The following is a 14,750-nucleotide window of genomic DNA, read 5'->3' on the forward strand; positions in this document are numbered from 1 at the left end:
TGTTCCTTGTTTTCTGGCAAGAGAAAGTCGAGGGGTGGTGTACCCCACTGACCAATGATGGTGATGTGTTAGTTTGCTAACCAATAAGAGTTTCTTTTCTGTACTTTTCACATATCAGTCTATAAAAAAGACCTGAGGTGGTAAACTGAGGAAAATTCTCCTGATCGACTCCCAAGAGAGTCTGTGTCGTTCTTCTCGCCGTTCCTAATAGAGCGACAGTAAACTACAATATATCTGCTTCAGAGAGTGAATTTTATTGACCTTATGCTTGTCTTTGGGAAGAATTAATCTTCAAGACAAAGAAGGCCATTCTATGGCATTTAGGCCAGGCATGATCTACCAGAACGTTTTCTAAGGTCTGCAGGTAAATCTTCCTGTTCAGCTCCACCAGTGGGAACATGGAGGCTGGGATCAGTGCAGACAGGGAAAGATGGTACCTACCAGCTCTCAAGAGCACCGGAATACTGCTGCCAGGGAGTGAGGTCTTGAGAGTCTTTTCGCCTTGCAGCCCTCCCAGGAACAATGGTTTGTTGCTGTTGGGCAGAGAGGTACATGGCATAATAAATGCAGACTTAAATATTTTATTTTTTTGGCTATGTGTTTCTAAATGCTGTTTTATTTGAGAGAGGTAAGTGATTTGGCAGGTACTCTAAGAATTGTACAACTGAAAAAGACCTCGAGATCATCTAATCTAAATTGAGGCAGTTAAAACTTACTGTGTCTGCTGTAGAGATTAAGAAATTATTCCTTGCAGCATCCTGTTTTCATAACTGGAGACACACCCAGCTGTTCTCCACTCCCAGTCTCCTCAGTCTGCATTAATCTATGGTATTTTCCAAAACTATGTTCATTTTATGGTACATACCTCTCTTGAAGAGTAATATCCAGAACTCTGCTCACTTTTTAGTACTATAACTGAAGCTTTATGAATGCTGAACACAGGTTGTACAAACATTTATATGTTCATTCATAATATTGTTTACATTTTTACATTGTTTGTATTTTATTTATATTTTATTTGTTTATATTTTTGTTTATATTTTTACAGCATGATACTGTTAACTCCATCCATAAATCAAACCTAACTTCTCTTTTTCTATGGAATTCTTCCTTAGCCACTCAGTATTTTTGCTGTTGACTTCAGCTTAGATGAAGTGTTTTGCATGTCATCTTTTTTCTCAGACCACTTGTCCAGTTTTCCTTTCTGTCCTCTAATACAATTTGCAGTCCCATCAATCTAGTTGCTTGTCAATTTAATAAATTTAGTCTCTGTTCCATGATCTGGGTCACTAATAAATATAGTAAGACCAGACCCAGTGTAGGTGACTTTGGGAATTGCATTCTACATACATATTTTGACAGATAGTTAGTAGTGATTTCTGAATGTTTGGATATGTGGTGGTTGTTTGGTTTTGTTTGGGTTTTTGTTTTATTTTCTTTTGAATTGTTTTGTTTCATTTATTCCTTCTTTTTTCTTGATATGCACCTACATTAGTTTCATTAGGGTCTAATGTGTTTAGCTTGCACATGTGAGTATCGTAGAAGGCAAACTATCAGGATATAGATCTGCTTCTCAAATAGAAGAACCTGTTCTTCTATTTGGTAAGGAAATTTGCTTTGACATTTTTGATTTAATCCTGCCTTTTACTCATGGTTTTGTATTATTTAAAGTCTTCACAAATAGACTCATTATGGCTACTGTTTCCTCCCTCTGCCCTTAATCCTGGTCTACTCTTACCATCAGCACCTTGACATGCTATATCATGGACTCACCTGAATAAAAACTTTGGTTGGCTTTGTTGTGAGGCAAGAAAATGTAATTAATATCATTCATCAAAATTTTTGTAATGCATTTCACAGTATGTCAAGCAATGAACAATCAGAGGAAGACTGGGATTAGTGGAGTGAAAAGTAAATTAGGTAGGAATGAGTTTATAAGATGTTCATAGGATGTGAGTTTATAAGATGTTGGCTATGTGGTAGTGAAACAGGTGGAGTGTTGTGGTGAAATAGTTTTGTCTGCCAATAACTGTTAGCACATTTTAGGAATGACTTGCTTCGTGTTTTTACTAAAATGTTTGGGCTAATTGATTACATTTGATTAAAGTCCTACATGGTGCAGAATAGGAGAGGCCCTTAACACAGAGGATGAGGGATTTTTATGCAACTAAAATGGAATATTCTTGAGAAAAAAAGTAATAAAAATGGAACGAAATGTCACTGCATAAAAAAGAAGGTGGTGGATTTGGGAGCAGATGGCAAATGTAGACAAAAGCTAAACCAGCAGAAACACTGGCAAGGAGAAGGTCTGAGCCTTCTGGCCAGTCAGAGGAGGACTGTGAACCGGCTGTGTGATGTCAAGCTGATCACAGGTGTGACTATGGGATGTGTGAGAACAGAGGGATGCTTGTGTCCCCCTGAAGCTGCCTCTGAGAGCGCTTTTACAATAAGACACATAATTCTGCTCATCCATGCTGGAGAAAGATAATTTGAAGCCAAATGGGATACAGGGTGGGAGGATGAGTATAACCAGAGCACAGAATACAAACTAACATGAGAGACTACATGGAAGTAGAAAATGTAGGTTAGTAACACTGCTATGTATGCTAGTATGGGAGGAATAAGGGAATGTAAACACCACTTTAAATAGAACTTGGAGGTAAATACTGGTAAATAGATCCTGGAAGTAATATACTATACAAATGGATCCAGAAGATCCCAAATTCACAATACAGACCTGAGACATTACTTGGAAAAAATGCAGGATAATGCATTGCTTCTTTCAAAAATACCAGTAAGTTTGAACTTAGAAAAACATTTCACATTCAGTAGAAAACTTCTGAGCGAGATATGTTTGTGTGACCTTTCAGAGACACTAGAGAAAGGAGATGAACAAGATCTGGATCATTTTGATTTTATCTTTAAACTCACAGCTGTCACAGTTTGAAGATAAGTGAATTTATAAAAAGCAGAAAACTTGTTATCTCAGAGAGAAGTACTTTGAACACCATCTGTCCTGTGTTTTCCTGAACAGAATAAAAAGTGTTTGTCCATCAAGTTTGCTACTGGACAAGCATGTAGGGCAGATGTAAGAATCTAAAAATAGCATTGGGGGGAAGGGAGAAAATCCATTATGATATCTAGGTTATTTTCTAATTTGTTCACTAGACAGACTGATGGTGTTTCAACATTGTTTCAGCATTATCCTGATGCTCGAATATATTGATTAAAACCCTGTTTATTCCATCAGACTTTTTATTATCAAATGTAAACTTTTAACCTTGGTTTCTTAGCGGCTTATGCTTATAAGGGTTTTTTATTTCAGAAGTTATCCCAAGCCTTTAATGCTGTAGATTCAGGAATCAAACCAGTGTATTAGCAGGTGTATCTGTGTAGGAGGTCTGACAGATTTAAGGATAATTATAAAATAATCATAGCAGGAGAAAATACTGCTCAAGAAGGTTAAAATACATTTCTGTGTAGTCTGACACTTGATTGCTTCTCTCCGTCCCAGAGGTGAGGAGAACAGTCTTGTGTTTTTATTTGAGAACATTATCTCAGTAAGATGGAGTTTTTTATAAAGATAATTAAAACACAATGCATCACTGTTGCTTAATACTGAAGTCTTAGTGTTTGGAAATATGAAAATACTACTTTTAAGATACCCTTATGGGTAAAGTGTACAATGTTCAGAATATTAAAAAAAAAGATGTATTGCAAAACACAGACCAATGTTCCAGTATGACCTTACTCCCAACAAGCTGGGACTAAGAGCAAAGAAGCACCGAGTCCAAAATGAGTAATCCTCTCCCTCCATGAATGGCCTTTCCCTATTGTGGGAATCCATAGACAGCCAGATAGCCTGAAGAACTGGCAAATGGGGTTCCTACTTTTCTTGAGACAGTGTAAGTAGAAAAGGAAGAAGGAATAGAAGTTGAAGCCTTTTAACTATTCAGCAGCACCCCTGGACTGCCCTCTTCCTCTTCAGAGTATGTTGCAGATTGAATGTGCTTATTCTATAACTCTTACTGTGTCTCACAAATAGTGAAATGCACTGCTGTCAGTAAAAGGGAGTACTCCTGGAGGAGTGGCCTTGAGGAGTCTTTTGCTTCTCAGAAACTGAATCTAAATTTATGTACAACATACATTCATATGATAACATGAAGTATGTATTTCCCTTTCAGCTTCTATGATATGTGTTCTTTTCAAATATTGCTCTCTGTTCTTATATTTTTTTAGTATTTTTCTTCTTCACCGTCTACATGTTTTTGAGGCTTTTGTTATTGCAAATAGCTCCAAACAGGAGCTTCTCTTTAATGTATCCAGCTCTGTTTCAAGAGCCAGTTCCACTCTCTGTAGAGACTTAACTAAGTTGTCTCAGCCTTCTACTCAAGTGACCATCTTATAGCATGGTGTCAAGAATACATTGCATGCCCTGGGTGTGGCATCAGGCATGTAGGGAGCATTTGATGTTACAAGAATCCTGTGGGGATATAGGAATGGAAAATACCAGCATGGGTGTGTGCTCACCACTGCCATGAAAGAGGAAGTGATGCCTGGAGTGAGACTCCCTCAGAACCACACCCTGATCTGCCTGAGATGGAGCCAGTGGCTTGTTTCCAGGAGGCATCCCCGGACCAAAGGGTCTGCCAGCAGACTGAGCAATCAAGGAGCCTCAACCTCCATGGGAAGCTGAGCTTTCTATGGTAAGGATGTTCTTGAGTTGTTTTGGTGAAGAACAAGTAGAAAAATGTAAAATAAAATACAGTGCATTTAAAAAACAGGAAGATGACTAAACTGGTGAATAAGATGCTTTAGACAAAGGACAGGGAGTGGCAGGGCAGAGGGGCTGAAAAAACAGCAGAACTGGGAAAAAACCCCAGTGCTCTGGAAATCTAAGTTAACAAATATGTAGGGGATAAGATTGAAGAAGGTGAGGCAGGTATTTAAGTTCTGGGGAATAAGAACAGAAAGGGACCTTATGAAAGCTAGATCTGGGTGACTCAGGAAACAAGATGAGCTTCTGAGAGGAAGTTTGGAACGTAGTCTGAGAGAAACAGGACGTAGTAGAAAGGTGAAAGGTGAACTCCTGTTCTGTAATGGACTTCAGTTAGTGGGAAGAATGAGAGAGACATGACTGAATCAGTGGGGCAGAAATTCACTGGCTGTTTAGAAGCCTGAAACTGGTTTTCTTAATAAGGTTGTTTTTCTGGAGGTGAGGCTGGAAGGAGGCCAGGTAAATGAATGTTACATCCAGTAAGATACAGGGGAAAAGAATGTAAGAACATTGTAAATGTTGCTGATAGGGTTGGAAGAAGAAAGTAAAGCCAAGAAATGGGTTGGACAGAGTTTTGCATCACTGTGATGGAAGCAAGAAGGCTGAAAAAGCATAAATACTGCAAAACATGGATGGCACCCAAGGTAAAAAGGGTTGGATGAATATTGCAGATGGAGTGTGGGCAGGAACATTATGAACTTGAAGCTATTGTGCTTGCTTTATACGAGACAGAATCTGTCACAAGGTTAAATAATGTTATGGCACATTACCGTGACACTTGAAAACTCACATAGAAGTCCAGAATTCCCTTGTCCAATGAATTGTACAACAAGCACAGAATGAAAAGGGTTCCTTTCTGGACAAAATTAAAATCTGAGAGTGAGTCAAGGGCCAATGACACATAGAGACAGGAGGTAGGAAATAGAAGGCATTTCCTATGAGGGATGATGAGGCTTCCATCAAGCAGTGCCCAAGCCAGTGTCAAGGTTTTAGAGGTCAATGCAGCAGGCAGAGTTTTAAGGAGAAAATGGAAATATGCCAGTGAATCAGCTTTGCTAGTGTTGCCAGTAAATTGTTCCTGAAACTGGTAAGTGAGTGATACCAGGACTGGAAGATACAGTATCAGAAAGTGCAGTCTGATGTGATGTGATGTGATGTGATGTGATGTGATGTGATGTGATGTGGCTGCTGAGGGAAGGAGTGCAGAGTGGGCTAGGAGTGTTTGTGACAGCGTTTTGCATGGTTTGAACATGTGTGCATTTATTAAGGCCAGAATGAAATGCAGAATGAATATAGGCTGGTGCTCTGAACTATGGGGCTGGGTAGAAAAATTTTTGGTTTATAAATTTTGTTAGGAAGACCTGCACCCAGAAGTGAGAGAGAGCAGGTCACACATAAGGTGACACTGATGTTACTCAATTTGAGGCAAGGGTCCCAGCATTTTTGCTCAATTAATGAGGGAAGGGATCTTAGGAAAACACAAGTCTGTTACAGTGACGTTGGGCTTAAAATGAGACATCCACAAAGTGATGCCTGAGAGACTGCTCAATACTTAGTATTTGAACATAAATCTGGAGTTAGAGCACTATCCAGCAAATAAGAAAACTCATACAATGCTATTGACTACAATGATGATGATTTTTTTTAAGGCCATGCATCTGGTTTTTCTTTTACCATGATTATTGGTCTCCTGTTGCAGCAGGGACACTGATTCAGCCACAGATACAGCACCAGATCACTAACAGGACTTATTCCTAGAGTTGTGTTTACAGTACTGGTATGATGAAGTAGTTGGGGATGAAGTAATGGGGAAAATTGCACAGTCATGATGACGCATGCAGCATTAAACCCCATGATGCCTGCCCAAGGAAGGACAAAATTTGTTTTAAGAGTTGAATGAAAAGATAGAAACCATATTTTAAATTGGATTGATTTGAAATATACTGTAAAATCAGTTAACACTGATCTGACTGTATTAACTGTACTGTTGGATGTGTTTCTTCATGTACACTCTTGTCTTCAGCTTCTCTGTTTAGAAAAATTACTTAAGATAGCCTGGTGAAGTTTTTGCATTTCTGATTTGCCCACTTCAATAACCAAAAAAGGAGAGTTAAATGAAGAATTTGCTAAATTAACCTGAAAGCCAGTTACTGCATTTCACATGTTGCAGTACCAGTAGTAATGATTGTTTCACACACATTAATTTCTCCTTTGGACTTTGGCTTCTGAACTTAAGTACAGGGTCTGTCTGGAGGCAGGTCACCCTGCCAAGGCTTTCCCCCAGAGAAATGTGCCCTGAGGGAGCTGTGATAAGCTTATCTCAACCTTTTCTTGGAGAGATACCCCTTAGATGGGACCATCCTCCCTTGTCATGGTGAGGTATCCCACCATGCTTGGTGACTATGTTGATCCTTTGTAACCCATTGGTTTTCCCCCCAGGTACCTGGCTTTCCCCCATAAAAACCCCAGCTTCTGCCCAGTTCAGGAGGGAGTAGTTGTCCGTGGCTACCCTCTGCAGAACTGCTGGATAATAAAGGCTGTCTCTGTGGAATTGCCACACGACGTTCCTGTTTCTCTATCTCTGAATCAGCCTGGGATAACCTAGCGAGCAGAGCTGAAATCACTGAGCTGTAATCACTTGCAGTTGCAGGCTGCCCTTTGCTGAGGTTACATGGTAGCCAGGGATCGCCAGAGGCCCCCGGAAGGCTGTCTCTTGTGGGACCACTCTCTCTGGGAAAGTCGTGGCATCCCAAGTCAGACCAATGGACCTGGCCTGGCCACCACAAGTCTGAACTCGATAGGTTGCACAAAAGCATAATGAGAAAGTGAATTTCTCCACTAACATGAGACTGACCATAGCTCTGCCCTTACATTGTACTATTTCTGCAGGAAATACCTGCAGGACTATCACTATGAAACAGTTCTGCTTGCTAAGCAAATGTGGAGCAGCACAGACAGGAAGAAGATAAGTAGAAAAAATGCTAGTTTAAATGCTGAAGACCGATATAACTAACCTTCATTTGTTTTAAAGTTTAAACATTTGCTTATTTGCAGTATTTGCATGCATTCTTTCCTGCCCCACAGCACCACGCACGTGGGTTTCTCTGGCATGGTGTGAAGAAGGAGCATGGTTTGCAGTTCAAGGGGTTCATTGCCTGCAAGAAATGAAAGGAGGTCACATCAGAATGTCTGATCCATGTATGCTGTCGCTTCCCGAATGCCAGTGCGGCATTCCCAGTGGCTGTAGCTCCCATCAGGGCGGTGGCAGAGGGCCTGGGTGCTGGCTGCTGGCCAGCCCTCAAGTGCAAGGGCTGCAGCTGCCACTGGCCCCTGCCTGCTCGGCCAGCGCCGCTCCACTGAAAAACCTGCCAGGCTCCTAAAGGGGAAAAATAGAAGGGGAAAAAAAAGAGCAGCTCTTGCACAACTGTGCCAGCACAACCCGGTGTGCCTTCTGTCTCAAAGCAAACAAAAAACAAACTGAAAAGCTCCAGCGAAGGACAGCAAAGCCATCCACCACCTGGAATTTTTCATGTGGTCACTAGAAATACAAAACCTACAGTATTGCTGTCTTCTCATGCGTGGCCTGAGCCTGGGCTGTGCTGCAGTGCCGCGGGGAAGTTACAACTGCGATTTTAGGAAGGGAATGTTTGTGTTTTTCCATTGATTTTCATCATTATCTGTAGTTCTAGCGATTAGCTGCAAAAGAGGGCACGCTGTGTTACCAGTGATACATGTATCCTGTGGCAGTGAGCCAAGCCAGTAATTGAAGGTCAGGGATTGTTTGTCCAGTGCAGTTCAGTGTGCTGTCTGATTCCATAGGGGACTGGCAGTGAGAAAGAACAAAGGCAGCTCTGTTCTGCAAGCTTATAGTATGGCTTGTTTGAGAGAGTTCAGGCCAAATTGTGAGAAGAAGCAAACAATAGCGGAAAACAGTGCTAAAATAATGTGACTACTAAATAAGCCTTTTTAAAGTGTAGTATTTTGCAAATGTCAAAACCAGGCTTGGATAGACACTAATGTTTAAAATTCTTATTTAAAAATTGATTAGTATTTTTACATGGCAAATCTGTGTTAAGGATGCACACCTATATATTGTAGCAAATTTTGTAAGTAGTAATGATATAAATGTAATTTTATGTTGCCTTAGTATACTTAACATTAACAACTGTACCAGTAGCAACTTCCTTGGTTTTTTTTAACTTAAAAAAGGTGTTTTACCATTTAGTGGATTTTTCCTGAGGATGTCTTTAAGTGAAACTCTTGGAAATAGAGTTGCTGAGTTAGTATTCCATGCATAGCTGGTGCAACTTGAGAATTTTTAGCAAAATCCCTCTTTGGTAATGAATTGGTTGTGCTGGGCTGGGTATTAATATTCTTTGTTACTAAGTCGCAGTCTATTAATAAAGCTTTGTCCAAACAGACAAACTTGCCTGTCCTCCAGACCGTCTTGTGATTTGTATTTTAATAGCGTGTGTCTTGGATATTAAGGATTGCTTGCTTTGACAGTTGCATTACATACCACACAGCTATCACAGCACCATTAGTTCAAGAGTAACATGAACTTTGTTGTGCTCTGTAATAGGCATTTTTCGTTTGTTTGCCATTTCTAAAATAGCTATTAAGTGTCTGGGCTCTTAAGAAAAATGATAAAGCCTAAAACTGTATGAGAAAGGTGGAAATCTGGTACTGGAAGTAGTATGTCTTTGGGATGCTCAGTACTTCTTGGAAGTAATCTTAAATGTGCTTTAAAAGTTAAATTTAAGATCATACAAGTACAGAATTAAGTTTGGAAAAAATACTTTATTGATTACTTTGCAAAGTCTGAGTTACAAGATATTTTCTTGTGTCAGTTATTACTGACCGGTCAAGATTTATTTTTTAAAGGTGATGAGGCCTCTGAAGTATCAAGTCTGTGAAAGACTGTCCTGTTCACTTAACAAATGGCTCTGTTGCTGTTGGGTGACAACTAACAAGGCACACTTCCACTTTAGAGGGGGAACAGCAGTGCAAACTTCCCCCCAAACCTGAAATAAGGTTGTATTTTAGTCTCTGCTACTGCATGACCTCTCTCAGTACTGGTGAATGTAACTGAGGTGTTATTCCCCCCTACTCAGTGAAAGGTGGTCTGGAGAAAAAGGAAGTGAAAGGACATCAGGTCAGAATGGTGTTACCAAGATGTTAAATTTTTTCTCTGGAGATAAGGTGGTGCAGCCCTACCATGGCATGGATGGGCAAGGAGGTGTGCTTTGGGGGAACCAAGGAGGTTAATGAGCTGTGTTCTGCTGGTGGTGAGCCCTGAGTGGATCTGGTGATGGGCTGTGGCAGGGGTTCCAGAAACCAGAGGAGCAACTATCCAGTCTGGGTGGTCAGGAATAGATGGAGGCTGCTGAAGGCAGTGCTTCCTCCTTGCAGGCTTGCTGCCATATAAGGCTGCTCAGCTGTCTTGAGCCAGCCAGGATGGAAGACCACTTAAAAAGGAAAATCAATACAATAAACTGCCTCTGCTAATATCCTTTCCAGGCAAAATCCAGGAGTCTTGCACTTACGTGGTTTGAACATAGGCCGGGTAGTGCACAAATGCAATGTGCAAGTAGCCTGGTTCCTGCCCTTGCTTGAATGCATGCAGTGTCACAATCTGTTATGGAAGAAAACCAGTTTGCTGGAGAAAAGCCTGCAGAGGGTAGAAAGCCTTCCGGTTCAACTTTGATGTTTAGCTGTACCTGAGTATTTCATTTCAGGGTTTAGTATGTTATAGTATTCCAATACACCTTTAAACTTACCTCATTTGGAATAATTTGAGAACAGAGATGTAGTCATATATTGATTTCCCATTATTATTCTACTTTCTTGGCAAATGACACGCCTTGTATTTTTTCCATGAAGTGAAAAATGTACAGCTGTTTATGTTTAAAGAATTTGGGGAAAACAAATGTCTCTCTCGCAACCTCCTTTATTATTATTTTTTCTTTCTATGTTTGTCTATGTGAGCTAAACTCAGGGAGTATATTACAGGTGTTTCTGCTAAATTTCTGTCTGGAAACCATTTTCTCATTACAAAGTGTCCCGCGAACTTTTTCCCCCTGGACTATTCAGATGAAGTTTCCATGTGAACTGTAAACAGCTAGTTAGTGACATCAACTTGTGTTGGAAAGTGGGAAAACAAGTGGGGATTTTTTGGTTTTTTTTGTGTTTGTTTTTGGGGGTTTTGTTTTGTTTTTGTTGTTGCTGTTGTTTCTTTGGGTGTGGGGGGGAAGTCGTCAGGGAGAAAAGAACTTGTATACTAAAAATCAGAAAATTGTGGTGAGCCCCCGCTGAGCACAGTGTACTGTTGCTGAAGGCTTTGGGCGGCATAGCCCCCCGCCCTCTGCTCCGGCTGCTCCTGGACCCAAACCAGGCCCTGAGCTCATGCCTGACCCACCCTTCCTTTGTACTACTTTTTTTTTTTCCCTTCGGTTGAATGTGGACGAGCTGCAGCCCTAGCTTGCTAACTTTCCAAAGCCCAGCCGCGGCAGGGACAGGGAACAGCTTTCCAAGGCCGGGCTCGGCTTCACGGGGGGAGGAAGCACTCAGGCTATAAACGAAGTTCGAGGCTCTAGCGCGGAGCAGCGGCAGAAGGACGCTCTTGGCCCCTGAGTGCCTCGGCCGCGCTCCCGATCCACCGCCACACGTGTCCCGGGACTCCGCCCCCGCGGACGTGGCCGCGGGCTGCGCCTGTCAAGCGCCACCTCTTCCCGCGGCGTGCTCTCCTCACCCAACGCTCAACTCGGTGTTCCCCACTCGGCTCCTCCCGCTCCGGCACCGCGCACTGCGCGCTCGCCCTTATGTAAGCGGCGGCAGCAGTAGCGCGCCATGACCCAGCAGCGGGGACGCGCCGGGGACTCCGCAGAACGCACAGCTGTGCGATAGTCTGCGCTGGCCCCACAAAGGGTAGGCGGTGGGTCGTCGTCGTCGTCCTCCTCCTCCTCCTCCTCCTCCGGTCCTGCAGTCTCCACCCCTGGCACGGCCGCCCGGCCCGACCCGACCCGGAAGCGGCGAGGCGAGAACCATTTTCCTTGTGAGTTCAAAGGCAGAGGCGGGCGCGGAGATCCTCCGCGGGGCGAGGTGGATATTTGGCCGACGGGGAGTGGAACAGTCCACCGCTGTGGTTTGGGGGGCACCTCCGCGGCTTCCCCCTCCCGCGGGATACATACTCGTGCGGACACTTTAACTTTGAGACGGGCGCCTTTGTTTGCCTTCCGAGGCTGCTGCGGCAGAACGGGCCGCATCCCCCGCCCGCGAGGCTGTCGCGGCCCTGAACCCCCTCTGTCTTATCCCCACGGAGCGCGGAGCGGCGCACGTGACGAACGGGCTCCCGCGGGGGCGCGCGCGGCGCGATACGCGGCCAGCGACGGCGGCTTTGTGCGCGGCCCGGCGGGGACGAGAGCGCGGCGACCCCGGGACAACGTGAGTACCGGGCATCTCCACCCGCGGAGGCGCGCAGGGCGGCCTGCGCCCCTCTGAAAATGGGAGGAAGGGAGTTCAGGGGGGGAAAAAAAAAAGAGGTTTTGTGCGGTTTTTTTCCCTTTTTCGGTTAAGTTTCTGCCGTTAAGGTGGGGTGCGGGAGCGGCAGGACTCGGTGCCGGCCGTTAACGGCACGGACCCCGCCGTTAGAACAGCCGTGGGCGCCGTTGGTGCACCCTGCCGTGCGGCAGCTCCGGCGGGCAGCAGGCCCGGCTGGCGCTGCCTTCTCCCCGCGTCCCGACGGGTACTTCCTTCTGCTCCCCCCGGCAAACGTCTGCCAGAGTTCCGCCCGGAATAACGCCTTGGCTGCACACGGGCAACGACAATCCGTAGGGATTGCACGCAGGGTAGTCCGAGAATGAGGAAGCCCCGTGCTCGATTTTAATGTCAGGTTTGCTTTGCTGATATTCCCTCTTTTCCACTTGGTGATTCTGGCTTTGAGTACAAACCATGGCAACAAACAGCCGTTGGAAGAGAGCTAGCTATTTTGAATGATTAAGTGTCATAATGAAAAGGTGACGGTGTTTGTGCTATTGCAGACTAAACAGCAAGGCTAGAAAATAACATGTGGAATAGATAACTGTCTAGCACATAAAAATTAGGTTTAAATGCTCTTTTCAATTTTTGTGCTTTAAAGTGGAAGTATAGAGTGTAGATGTTCTAGTGTAAGACTAGCTTTCTAAATTACATTATTAACTCTTTAAATTTCTATTTGGTTTACGGCATAAGTTTCTCTAAATTTACTTTTTAAAAAGGCTCACTGTGGTACATGTGCATAGTAGGATGTGCTTTTGTGGTGTGCAGAGCAGGCTTGAGGCACAAAGTAGCCAGCTAAGCAGGCTGTGAGCTCCAGCGAGGCAGCTGAGGTACGTGCAGGATGAGCCGGGCAGCAGCTGCGAGCTCAGCTGTAACCCGAGCATTTGCTGCATTGAGTCTTCTGGGTGTCACAGCCTGGCAGCGCCTAGGCTGCAGCAGTCGAGGTGCGGCTGCTCCTGGAGCCCTGGCCAGTGCCAGGGAACTGCCTGCGTGTATGCTGGAGGCAGATTACCACCACTCTAGCTTCTTTAATTGCACTAGGCAGAGGTAAAAATGCACTATGTGCTTGTTCGCTACTGCTTCCTTGGGAAAGTGGGTCCTGTGATTGCTGTGAGGGTTTTGGAAAGATAAATAAAGACATGACTTGTGTTATTGGGCATTAGAAAAGGCAGTCACTGAGTAATCTGCTGTATTGGTATTTGGTGAGTGCTGTTTAATAGTTTTGTGATTATTTGCAGTGAAATGATGGTAATTTATGTCTTCTAAAAGTTATTTAAATTTCCAGAAAGTCCAGAATCCAATTCTCAAACTCAGTGCTGTGCCATCTGCCTCTTGTAGGCAGGTTATTTCTGGCATGAGCTGGGGTAAAATTATGGTGAAGGGGTAGAGTAAAATACACACTTTATTCAGCATCAGGGAACTTTCTAACAAAGCAGCCGAAGAGAGTGTGTGTCTGTCTGTGTGTGTGTGTGTGTGTATTCATGGAGCTCCCTTTGGCTAAGCAGAGAAATCTGATGGGGGAAAAAGTGGATTTTTTTTTTCCAAGCCATCAGAACAGTGGTAAAGCCAGATGTCACTTAAGACTGAGTGCTTGAGTCCTTTGCTTAGTTGTGGTCTTTGGGGAATTGGGTTAACACATAAAGCTTTCTTTTACAAGGTACAGGTTTGAAAGGGAGATTTTCATTTACAGAGGTTTAGTTTTTCTTCATTTCTGCCAGTATGCTTGGTTGTCCCTAAAGCTGTCCTCCGCTTTGAGAATGGAGAGAGGGAGCATTTGCAAGTTCTTCCTCTGAAAATCTGCAAGGAGCTTGTTGGACCTTCTTTTATCTATTTTCATGTCATTACATGCCTTGTATGTTTACCCCTAATAGCAGACTCTTGCCTGTTGTGCTCTTAGTCTGTTTTTCTTTTTGCATATGATATGTAGTGTGAAACTCAGATATGTCTTCCGTTTAAAGTTTTTCAAATCCCTAACCTGTCCCCGTTTGAGTAGCTCCTTGGTGGCCTGCCTATCTCATGGAACTGATGGAGTCTGGACTTTGCTTTTCCAAGAGGGTGTTTATTTAAGGGTGGCGTTTTGTTGTTCTTTGATAGTGGAAATGTTTTTCAATAGTGTCTGAAAAACCTCAAGTTGTGTGCAGCTCATGAATTGTCTGCATAGGAGGAGGTGTGTGACGTGACATGGTTTTGCTTTATTTATTTGCATATTTTTCCTCTGTGCATGTAGGATAGTGTGCATCCTCCACATGAGTGTTTTGGAGCGTCGACCTGTCTAGAGACATAAATCTATGAAAGTAAGGGAGAAGGCATTACATTTCTCAGAATAATCTCACAGATCCATATTTGGAACTAGTTCTCTTAATATCAGTAGGAAGATAAACCAGTGGCTCACATGTACCTTAATCCGTAGTGTTGTCTGAACCCTGAATGATAACTG

At 43.4% G+C, this 14,750-nt stretch overlaps 1 protein-coding gene across 6 annotated transcripts in view; it reads left to right on the forward strand.

The window, feature by feature from the left end:
- Positions 1–14,750, forward strand: part of JMJD1C (jumonji domain containing 1C) — a 167,433-nt gene that overhangs the window by 93,313 nt on the left and 59,370 nt on the right. The window contains exon 1 of one of the 6 annotated variants that reach the window (XM_015632661.2): positions 11,716–11,831. The exons of 4 other annotated variants lie outside the window; for them this stretch is intronic. The gene's annotated coding sequence lies outside the window, so the exon portion shown is untranslated. One more of the 6 variants, XM_015632662.3, reaches the window with a different exon arrangement.

This window comes from Parus major, chromosome 6, assembly GCF_001522545.3.
Source record: "Parus major isolate Abel chromosome 6, Parus_major1.1, whole genome shotgun sequence".
Taxonomy (NCBI): domain Eukaryota; kingdom Metazoa; phylum Chordata; class Aves; order Passeriformes; family Paridae; genus Parus; species Parus major.